The following is a 12,916-nucleotide window of genomic DNA, read 5'->3' as shown; positions in this document are numbered from 1 at the left end:
ATGTAGCAATGATGTACTTGATGGGTTTTATGCATAAGAAACAATCCTATGTGCTCATACAAACCCTAATGCTTGGATCTAGGTTTCTCTATTGTACATGCTTTGAATCTAAGACTTACAAAACTAGATCTATCATATATAATTCGAAATTTACATAAAGAAAACAGATCCAAGTGGTTTACCTCTTTCAAGTAGCTTGAATCCTTTGTAATCTTCTTGATCTTGAGCTTAGAGTCACAATTGTAACTCCTCTAATGGTTCACAAACCCCACAACCAAGAAGGCAATATGAGAGAGGGTGAGAGGTGCTAGAAATCGGCCCTAGGGTTCTTAGAATGAAGTCTCGCCGATTTCCACAGCCTAGGGGTCTTATTTATACTTGCAGGCTACTAGGGTTTCAGTCTCAACCCTAATGGACAGCTTAGCCACCAAGCAGCCCAAGGAACCTTCTGGAATAAGGCCTTGGACGAAAATATGATGGATCCCCATCATAATTTCGTTCCCCCTTAAGTCCATTAGGTTTCCTTAACCCAAAACTTAACTATCATACATTTGACAGTTTATACCCCTTTATTTAATTAATCTCTTTTACTCACCAAATTAATTCCTAATTAATCTATGACTAATACTAATTAAATAAATATGATTTCTCCTTTAATATATTATTCTTATAATATATTAATAAACCATAATATTCTCTTTCTCCTTAAATTACCTTGTCAAGTTGCTTTGGAGAAGGCAACCCAAAAGGACCATGCACAACCGGGTCAAGTACATACCAAATATAGTTACGGGCTTAGACACTATTCCAACAGTCTCCCACTTGGATAAGTCTAGTAACTATATCTCACATATGACTTCAGAATCCGATTAGCAATCGTAGCTCTTATACTTCGCTGTCAACTCTGATCAACTTGTCCTTTAGATAAGGGATCGTACAATCCTCCGTTCTAGATATCATGCTGGCAATGCTTATTGTCCAACACTTGTTTCTCGATTTCCGATTTATTTGACATAGAATTTAGTTGAACACATCAACTTCACTCCAACCGGGCCCGGCACATAAGTCAAACCAAATCATCAAGTGGCCAAGATATCACTTTTATTCTCATAGAATAAAAGGAACAGATCAACTTCGACTCATATGCATCTATTATTCACTAACTGAATCATGCACAATAATACGTTTTATAACATCAATTTACTGATGCGTTTACACATCATCAATGCATAACCAACCAGCAAACAACAACCATATCTCTGAGTTTTAAGACTATATGATATTATCGCTTTGCGATCACTTAAGGCAAAACACCACGAAGTGATACCAGCAAACGCAGGTTTATTCCAATGCTCAAATCATATTCATAAGCACTCATGAACTTTGCAGCAAACCTTTGCTATGCCTAAAACCTTTTAGACAATCTACAAACAATTCATGACAGTCTTCATTCATATCTACTTCCAAAATATGATCGACTGTGGACTGTTTGAATAATCCTATCATTCAGGAAGTCAAAACATGCAAAATTGAAACAATAGATAAATAACCAACACAAGATAGTAGCTTTACTCATAAATAACACAATTTTATTTATTCATCAAATGTCAAGTACAAACTATCTATTACACGTTTCCTATCTAATCCAAACTTATATCATCCTTCAGCCCAATGCTCCTAGCGTGCTGCAAATATTTGACCCTACTCAGTCCCTTCGTAAGGGGATCTGCTGGGTTTTCTTCTGATGATACCCTCTTCACAACGAGGAGTCCCTCTTCTACCCGATGTCTGATAAAATGGTATTTTATGTCGATATGTCGAGATCTACCATGATCTCTCGGTTCCTTGGTCAAGGCAACCACTCCTTCATTATCACAGAAAATTTCCATCGGCTCCTTTATGGATGGCATAACTCCAAGGTCTCCAATGAAGTTCTTCAACCATATAGCCTCCTTTGACGCTTCGCTCGCCGCAATGTACTCTGATTCGCATGTTGAATCAGCTACGGTCTCCTGCTTGGAACTTTTCCAAGTCACTGCTCCTCCATTTAGGGTAAAGACCCAGCCCGACTGCGATCGGAAATTATCCCGATCCGTATGAAAACTAGCGTCACTGTACCCTCGTACCCTTAAGTCATCACTCCCACCGAGGACTAGAAACCATTCCTTGGTCCTCCGCAGGTACTTAAGAATATTCTTAACCGCAATCCAATGGGCTCTACCAGGGTTCCCCTGATATCTGCTGACCATGCTCAAAGCGAAGGCCACATCAGGTCGAGTACAAGTCATAGCGTACATGATAGAGCCTACTGCGGAAGCGTAAGGTACTCGGCTCATATCAGATATCTCTGCCTCTGTACTCGGGCTTTGAGTCTTACTCAACTTGGTATTGCTTTGGATTGGCAACTCCCCTTTCTTGGAATTTTCCATACTAAAACGCTTTAGTACCTTGTCCAAGTATGTATCCTGACTGAGTCCTATCAGTCTCTTTTCCCTGTTTCTTACTATCCTTATTCCCAGAATATAAGCAGCCTCTCCGAGGTCCTTCATAGCGAAACATTTCCCAAGCCAGGACTTGACCTCCTGCAAGGTTGGGATATCGTTTCCTATGAGTAGTATGTCGTCGACATACAATACGAGGAAGCTCACTATACTCCCACTGGCTTTGACATATACACAAGTTTCATCTTCGCTTCGCAGAAAGCCAAACTCTTTAACCTTCTCGTCAAAACAAAGATTCCATCTGCGAGACACTTGTTTTAATCCATAAATGGATTTCTCAAGCTTGCATACTCTATTTGGATGCTTCGCATTGACAAAACCCTCTGGATGATTCATGTAAACATCCTCAGCCAACTTTCCATTAAGGAAAGCGGTTTTCACGTCCATCTGCCATATTTCATAATCATGAAACGCAGCTATTGCAAGCATTACCCTAATAGACTTTATCTTCGCAACTGGTGAGAAGGTCTCATCATAGTCAACTCCGGGAGTTTGAGTAAAGCCCTTCGCAACCAATCGCGCTTTATAAGTATGCACTTTCCCATCCATATCCATCTTCTTCTTGAAGATCCACTTGCACCCGACTGTCTTGCGACCCGGTACATGATCAACCAAATTCCAAACTTGGTTGTCGTACATGGACTGAATCTCGCTGTCCATCGCCTCTATCCATTTCGCAGACTCCGGGCCTGCCATGGCTTCCTTGTAGCTGCTAGGTTCGTCCAAATTTACTAGTGTACTATCACTAATAAATGTATCCCCTTCAGTAGTAATATGAAAGTCATACAACTGGGGTGGAACACTAACCCTAGTGGAACGTCGAAGAGGTAAGGACTCATCAACAGGTTCAACGGGAGTTTCCTCCTCAGGTTGAGTGCCAATGTTAGAGGTTCCTTCATCGCTTTGATCTTGAATCTCTTCAAGTTCAATTTGCCTCCCACTGTCTTCTTGGCTTATCAATTCCCTTTCTCGGAAAACTCCTCTTCTAGCTACGAAGACAACATTATCACTCGGTCTATAGAAAAGGTAGCCAAAAGACTTCTGCGGATAGCTGATGAAATAACACTTCTCACTACGAGGTTCGAGCTTGTCGTGAGTCTCTCGTCTTACGAAAGCCTCGCAACCCCAAACCTTGATATGTGCCAACGAGGGAGCCTTCCCTGTCCACATTTCGTGAGGAGTCTTGGTAACCTTCTTGGTGGGAACTAAGTTAAGGATATGGGCGGCAGTCTCTAAGGCATACCCCCAGAAAGCTATTGGTAACGAAGTCCGACTCATCATAGAACGAACCATGTCCAACAAGGTCCGATTACGTCTCTCAGCCACACCATTCAATTGTGGCGTCCTCGGAGGCGTCAATTGCGAAACAATTCCGTATTCCTTTAGATAGTCGTGAAACTCAAGACTTAGGTACTCTCCTCCTCGGTCTGACCGAAGCATCTTGATTTTCCTGCCCAGCTGATTCTCCACTTCATTCTTAAATTCTTTAAACTTTTCAAAGGTTTCCGATTTTTGCTTGATTAAGTAGATATATCCATATCTGCTATAATCATCTGTAAAAGTCACGTAGAAGCGGCAAGCATCCCTTGTGGTGGATCTAAAGGGCCCACACACATCGGTGTGTATGAGATCCAATAGACCCTCACCCCTTTCAGAAGTGCCAGTAAAGGGTGACTTGGTCATCTTCCCAAGTAAACAAGATTCACACGTGTCATCGTCCCTAAGGTCGAATGACTCCAACACTTCATCCTTTTGGAGTTGGGCTATGCGTTTCTTGTTGACATGGTCAAGGCGACAATGCCACAAGCATGCTTTGTCTAGACTAGTAGACGAATCAATATTCAAAACATTATTTCCTAAATTATCAACAACCATCACAGATTCATAAATCCCATTACAAGGTAATGTTGAAATAAAAGACACCATTCAAATAAACATTAATAGAACCATTACTATTATCAAAAGAATATCTGAACCCTTGTCTAAACAACCCATGAAATGAAATAATGTTTCTTGCCATATCTGGCGAATAGCAGCAATTGTTTAAATCTATCCCTAACCCATTACTCAACACTAAAGAATAAACACCGACTTTGGTCACAGGCGACGATCTTCTATTTCCCATAATCAGGTTCATCTTTGCATGTTCCACCTCCCTACTTCTTTTTAGGCCCTGCATATCAGAACAAATGTGGTAACCACACCCTGTATCAAGAACCCATGAAGTAGCAAATGATGAGTTATTAGATTTAATAGAATACATACCTGCAAAGGTGGGCTTAATCTTCCCATCCTTTATATCTTGCAGATACTGAGGGCAGCTTCGTTTCCAGTGGCCCTTTTGGTGACAATAGAAGCACTCTGCTTCCTTGGGATCGGATGAGGGTTTAGCAGGGGCTGCTTTGGTCCCACTTGAGGATGAACCATCACGGTGTTGGATATAGTGTCTAAGTCCATAACTTTATTTCGTATGTACTTGACCCGACCCGGCATGGTCCATTTGGGTTGCATGGCATTGCAATACTTGGATAGACTAAATGAGAGAATAAGGCACTTATGATTATTCATATATTATAAGTTCTAATATATTAATAATAGTATTATTTAATTAGTATTGATCAAGTATTAATCTAGTATTAATTTGGTGATCAAAGTGAGACTAATTAAATATATAAGGGTTGATTATGACAATCATCAATTCTTTTATGGTGGATTAATGATCCATGGTTTATGGGTTATGGATGTAACCATTTGGAGCTCCATGGATAGTCCATGGGAGTTACAAACCCATGGGTCATGAGAAATGAAGAGTCATGGCAATTATGGGTCTTCATGATGAAACCCTAATTGTGACACCACTATAAAAGGGACCCTATGGCTAGCAAAATCGTGACCTAGTTTTTCTAGAGAGGGCATAACCGATTTTGAGGCTAAGTGACATTCTCTCAAGTTTTTCCAAGTCTTATGGTGTTGTGTGAAGCATTTGAGGCACAACATTTGGGGTGCTAGGCTCACAAAGTCTTGAAGGAATCCAAGCAACAACAAGGTATGTATTTCTACTAGTTTTATGTTCTATGTAATCCCCATGCCATGCTAGTTAGGAAATAACCTTGAAAAGAAATTTGCATGTATATAGAGAAAACATAGATTCAAGGTTATTAGGGTTGCATGTACACTTAGGAAGTGTTAGAATGCTCAAAACCCATCACATGGGGCTTCCCCTTATGGTGGCTCTTACATGGAGCCTTCCTCTTTTTACCCTTTCCTTGACCTATTGCCATCACAGGAGCGGCCACAGCAGGGGATGGTGCAACGGATTTGTCTTTGAGGTTGCTCTCAGCAGTCCTCAAAAGTCCTTGGAGCTTGCTCAAGGAGACCTCCTCCTTGTTCATGTGGTAGGTCATCCTAAACTGGTTGTAGCAGGAGGGCAAGGAGTGGAGGATTATGTCGATAGCCAAATCCTCATCAAACTTAACATTAAGTTTGAGAAGACGATCAACATACCTCTGCATTTTCTGCAAATGAGAGGTTAGGGATTCTCCATTCCCCATCTTAGCGGTGATCATGTTAGTAATGATCTCATAGCGCTCTTGCCTCGCGTTCTGGTGATACCTGTCCAGCAAATCCTGATGCATTTCATACAGATACATGTCCTCATAGGACTTTTGGAGTTCGAGGTTCATGGTGGCCAGCATGATGCAGTGAACTTTCGTAGCATCACGCTCGTGGGCCTCAAAGGCGACCAGCTCTTCAGGAGTAGCAACATCTGGGATGATCTTTTCAAGCTTTTCATCGAGGACATATTCTTTGTCCTCGTAGCGTGTGATCATGCGAATATACCTCATCCATTCGTTGAAGTTTGACCCATCAAATGTCACTTTCTGACACAGGTTCATCAACGAGAATGACCCAGAAGCGTTGTTGTTGTTGTTGTTGTTTGCAGACATCTGAAAAAGAAAGGAACAAAGTTTGATTAGAAATGAATCCCTAATTAAACACCCAAATGAGAAATTAGGGCTAGGATCCAACAACATTATTTACAACTTAGAAAGGGATGCCGTACTCTAAAAGTAAATAATTTGAAGGTAAGTGAATGACGATTCACTAATTCTCACCATGAAAAGCGAAAAAGAAATTTAGGTTTTAAATGTATTGAAAACTCCTAGATATTTGAGATTCATTGAACTTTTCAATGGCATGTTTAAATCTCGATATGCATTTCAAATTTGCGACTGGGATACCGAGGATCGCAAACAAATTGTGAATAACCATGCGAATCAACATGGTGCACTCAATGTCTCTATCACCTAATCAATGTGCCGGTAAACCACACACGCTCCATTGATCTATGACAAACATCGAGTCACCCTTCGCTACCAATGTCATCCCCAAATTGATGTGCCGGTTAACCACACACGCTCCACCAACGTTTGACAAGGGTACGAAGTGTAATTCCATGGATTAGCATCATTTTCACATTTTACCCTAAAGTAACTAAGATTGGGAATTTGTAAAACATGTAGTTACTTTGTATTTTTTTTTATCATACTTTTAATGAGGAGAGGGTTGCCCTATCCTACCCGTTCGGCTAACGACCCTCCACCAGTCAAGCAAGCGGTGGGTGTGAGTGTACACCCATTAAGTGCCATTTTATAGGCAGCAACCTTATACCCACCTTATAGACTGGCTTCGTGAATGAGGCCTACTAACGGTAAGACTAGCATTTTAAGTTATATATATATATATATATATATATATATATATATATATATTAATTAAGCTTGTAATAATATATAATAGTATAGGGTTGAATTTTAAACTTGTAAAATTCTAAGGGTTTGAAATTTAAATTATTAAACTTTTAATCACAAAATTCAAATTTCAAAACTTGAGGACAAGTTTTGAACTTTCCAAAACATAAGGGATCAAATAACAAATAATTTAAATTAAACAATTAATTTCATAATTATCTATATTTGACCTAATCGTATTTTAGTCATTAGATAATTACCAAATAATTTTAAATAATCCATATTTATCATATAAACAACCAATATTCAAAAGATTTGAAATTATCTATTGTTTTGGCAAGGATAATCATTTAATTAAGATAAAATTCGGATTTTAACTTCAAAAAACGATTTAGGCATCAAATCCAAGTCAAAACAGCAACTAAATCACGAAATACCCTCTGCCTGACGCACGAACTCGCCGAGTCAGCTCTAAACTCGCCGAGTAGGGGCCAACTCGCCGAGTCCAGATACTGACTCGCCGAGTTGAGTCGGGCAGAGGCAAAAAAACTCGATTTTCAGCAAGTAAAACAGTTAAGCATCACATACAATTGAAACCAATCAAGGCTCTGATAGCACTGATGAGTTTTATGCATAAGAAACAATCCTATGTGCTCATACAAACCCTAATGCTTGGATCTAGGTTTCTCTATTGTACATGCTTTGAATCGAAGACTTACAAAACTAGATCTATCATATATAATTCGAAATTATCAAAAAGAAAACAGATCCAAGTGGCTTACCTCTTTCAAGTAGCTTGAATCCTTTGTAATCTTCTTGATCTTGAGCTTAGAGTCACAATTGTAACTCCTCTAATGGTTCACAAACCCCACAAGCAAGAAGGCAATATGAGAGAGGGTGAGAGGTGCTAGAAATCGGCCCTAGGGTTCTCTTAGAATGAAGTCTCGCCGATTTCCACAGCCTAGGGGTCTTATTTATACTTGCAGGCTACTAGGGTTTCAGTCTAAACCCTAATGGACAGCTTAGCCACCAAGCAGCCCAAGGAACCTTCTGGAATAAGGCCTTGGACGAAAATATGATGGATCCCCATCATAATTTCGTTCCCCCTTAAGTCCATTAGGTTTCCTTAACCCAAAACTTAACTATCATACATTTGACAGTTTATACCCCTTTATTTAATTAATCTCTTTTACTCACCAAATTAATTCCTAATTAATCTATGATTAATACTAATTAAATAAATATGATTTCTCCTTTAATATATTATTCTTATAATATATTAATAAACCATAATATTCTCTCTTTCTCCTTAAATTACCTTGTCAAGTTGCTTTGGAGAAGGCAACCCAAAAGGACCATGCACAACCGGGTCAAGTACATACCAAATATAGTTACGGGCTTAGACACTATTCCAACAGTACTTGGTACCTAGCAAAGAGAATAAGCAAACAAACAAACCACACAAACAAAACAAACACAACAAAACAAAAAAAAAAATTAGTGAAAAAATAAAAGATAAAATCTTTTGGAATTTTGAATTTTCTGAAAAATAATAAAAACAGAAAAAATATTTTTGGATTTTTGAAGTTTCTGAAAAATAATGAAAACAGAAAAGTAAACAAAATGAAATTAATACTAAACACTCTTGGAACAAAAATAAATGAGAAAATAGAACAAGAAAAACATTTAAAAATGAGTTTACAAACTATACAGCCGAAACCAAACCTTAAAAGAATGAAGCGAAATAAGCCGAGCGTTCGGTTCATTTCGGTTCCCTAAAATTCCGGAGCCGAAATAGACCGAGCGTTCTGTTCATTTCGGTTCCCGAAAAATCCGGAACTGAAATAGACCGATTGTTCGGTTCCCGAAAAATCCGGAACCGAAAAAGACCGAGCGTTCGCTCTATTTCGCTTGTCTAAAATTTTAGAGAGAGGTTTGAGGGTTCGGTACCGACTCTGCTTCCATCATTCCCAGACCTTGTAAAATTTTATTGAAGCTTGCTTCTGTTAAGGCTTTGGTGAAGATGTCAGCCAGTTGATCAGAGGACCGAACGAAATGTACTTCCACGTTCCCATCTTCTACATGGTCCTTGATGAAATGGTATCTTAGTGCAATATGCTTTGTCTTTGAGTGTTGCACTGGATTGTGACATATTCTTATCGCGCTTTCTGAGTCACAATAGAGAGGTATTTTCTTCATACTTAGTCCGTAGTCTCTTAGTTGGCTTTGTATCCATATCACTTGTGAGGTACAGGATGCTGCAGCTATGTACTTAGCTTCGGCTGTTGAAAGAGACACACAGGTTTGCTTCTTGGACTGCCAGCTTACAAGTTTACCGTCAAGGAATTGGCGTCCTCCAGTTGTACTCTTTCGGTCCAGACCGCATCCTCCAAGATCGGCGTCAGAAAAGGCTTGAACAAAGAATCCGGATCTAGCAAGGTACCAAAGACCGAGAGAACTGGTTCGCTTCAGATAACGGAAAATAATTTTCACTGCCACTATGTGAGGTTCTCTTGGATTTGCTTGAAACCTGGCACAGTAACAAACAGAGAACATAATGTCTGGTCTACTAGCTGTTAGATACATAAGAGACCCTATCATTTGACGATAGAGTGTTACGTCAACAGCAGGTTTTTCCAGAGATGGTGTTAACTTTGTGCCTAACGCCATGGGAACCGTCACCTTCGAATCTCCCGTCATACCGAATTTCGCCAACACGTTCTTCGTATAGGCCTCCCGGTTGATAAAAATACCTTCTGATCCCTGTTTTATATTCAATCCAAGGAAAAAGTTAATTGGACCCATTGCGCTCATTTCAAATTTAGTCTCCATCAACTTCCTGAATTCAGCCGTTAAGCTAGGATTCGTGGAGCCGAAGATGATGTCATCGACATAAATCTGAACTATCATTAGATGTTCGCCTTCTTTCTTTCGGAAGAAGGTTGGGTTAACCGTGATGGGTTTTGAGCATTCTAACACTTCCTAAGTGTACATGCAACCCTAATAACCTTGGATCTATGTTTGTCTAATTATCATGCAAAGTTGAATTCCAAGGTTATATTCCTATCTAGCATACATGGGGAACAAGTTTTAACTTGCATGAAAGATAGAATAACTTACCTTGTTGTTGCTTATGATCCTTGAAACCTTGTGAGCCTAGCACCCCAAGTGTGATGCCTCAAATGCTTCACACAACACCAAATGCTTTTGGAATGACTTTAGAGAGAATACACACTTCTAAAATCGGCCTAGCCCTCTTGTTTCTTAGTTGTAGCCAATTTTGGTGGAGAATGGGTTTCTTATATAGTGTTGACACATCTAGGGTTACACCATGTAAACCCTAATGTGTCATGACTCTTCATTTCCATGACCCATGGGTTTGTAACTCCCATGGAGCATCCATGGAGCATCCTATGGGTGGAACCCAACTTGATAATCCATGGAGCCTCTTAGCCCACTATATAAGATATGGAAGATTTACATAATCTACCCATATATTTAATTAGTTATCTTTTGATCACTTAATTAATTCTAAATTAATTCTTGATCAAACTAATTAAATAATATTATTAATATATTAGAACTTATAATATATTAATAAACCATAAGTGTTATTTCTCTCATTTTAGTTTATCCAATTGCATGGTGCCATGCAACCCAAATGGACCATGCCGGGTCGGGTCAAGTACATACCAGAAATAGTTATGGACTTAGACACCTTATCCAACAGTCTCCCACTTGGATAAGTCTAATAACTATAACATCAATACTTCAGGAACTGATCGGCAATCGTAGCTCTTTCAACGTCTCTCGGAACTGAGAAGATGATGATACGCCATTTAAGATAAGTGATCATATAATCCTCTGTTCTAGATATCAGCCGGACAAATACATGGAACAATGTCTTACTTATTGTCCAGCAGTTTGTTTCCCGATTTCCGATTTGTTTGACAAAGAACTTAATTGAACACATCAACTTAGTTCTGACCGGGCCCGGTACATAGGTCAAATCAAAATCATCGAGGGGCCCATATATCAGCTTCTAATCCAAGAAGGAACAGATAAACTTCGACTCATATGTTTGTTCTACCACTCATTGAATTATACACAAAAGCACGTTTTATAACATCGAGTTACCAATGCGTTAACGTACAATCAATGCATAACCAACTCATAAGTAACAAATCATATCTCTAGGTTTGAAGACTTATATGATATTACCGTCTCACGATCACTCGAGATAAATTCCATGAAGTGATTCCAGTGAGCGTGGGTTGAGTCCAATGCTCAGAACTTATGAGCACTCATGAGTGTCGTAGCCATGTCCAACAACTTAGACCTCTGCAACCAATCATGACAGTCTTGATTCATACCTACTTCCGACATATGACCGACTGTGGAGGTTCGAATAATATGATATACCAAACATAATTATTCTGGAAGTCAAAACATGCAAAAGAAATATAGTAAACGATCGACAAGAGATAGCAACACTTTACTCATAAATAAAACACCTTTTATTCATCATCTAATGTCAATTACACTTTACAAATTTCAAGGTTATCTAACTACTAAATCTAATATCATCCTTCAGCCCTATGCTCCGAGCATGCTGGAGATGCTTAACCCGAGTCAGTCCCTTCGTGAGGGGATCTGCTGGATTCTCATCCGATGATACCCTCTTTTCCATGAGGAGTCCTTCTTCTATTCGAGGTCTGATGAAATGGTATTTTCTGTCGATGTGTCTGGATCTCTCGTGATCCCTTGGTTCCTTGGCTAAGGCAACTGCACTTTCACTATCACAGAAATTTCCATTGGCTCTTTAATAGCTGGTACAACTCCAAGGTCTCCAATGAAGTTCTTCAGCCATATCGCCTCCTTTTCTGCCTCGCTAGCTGCTATATACTCTGATTCGCAAGTTGAATCAGCCACTGTCTCTTGCTTGGAACTCTTCCAAGAAATTGCTCCTCCATTTAAGGTAAAGACCCAGCCTGACTGAGAGCGGAAATTATCCCTATCAGTCTGAAAGCTAGCATCACTATACCCTACAACTCTCAAGTCTTCACTCCCACCGAGGGTAAGGACCCAGTCCTTAGTCCTCCGTTGGTACTTGAGGATATTCTTTACCGCAGTGCAGTGTGCCTTGCCAGGGTTCCCCTGATACCTGCTAACCATGCTCAAAACAAAGGCTACATCAGGTCGAGTACACGTCATAGCATACATGATCGATCCTACAGCCGAAGCATAAGGTATTCGACTCATTTCTGCTATCTCAGCCTCAGTACTAGGGCTTTGTGTCTTACTCAATCTGGCGTTACTCTGGATGGGTAACTCTCCTTTCTTGGAGTCCTGCATGCCAAATCTCTTCAGCACCTTATCCAAGTAGGTACTCTGACTAAGTCCAATTAGTCTTTTACTCCGGTCTCTCAAGATCCTTATCCCTAGAATATAGGCAGCTTCTCCTAGGTCCTTCATAGAGAAACACTTCCCAAGCCAGGACTTAACTTCCTGCAGAGTTGGGATGTCATTTCCTATGAGTAGTATGTCATCCACATACAATACCAAAAAGCTAACTATACTCCCACTAGCCTTGACATATACACAAGATTCATCTTCACTCCTAGAAAAGCCAAATTATTTGACTTTCTCATCAAAGCAAAGATT

This window comes from Lactuca virosa, chromosome 1 (assembly GCF_052849685.1).
Source record: "Lactuca virosa cultivar CGN04683 chromosome 1, Lactuca_virosa_CGN04683_v6, whole genome shotgun sequence".
In the NCBI taxonomy this organism is placed as follows: domain Eukaryota; kingdom Viridiplantae; phylum Streptophyta; class Magnoliopsida; order Asterales; family Asteraceae; genus Lactuca; species Lactuca virosa.
The sequence above is the reverse complement of the archived record's forward strand: the minus strand, read 5'-3'. Positions refer to the sequence as shown.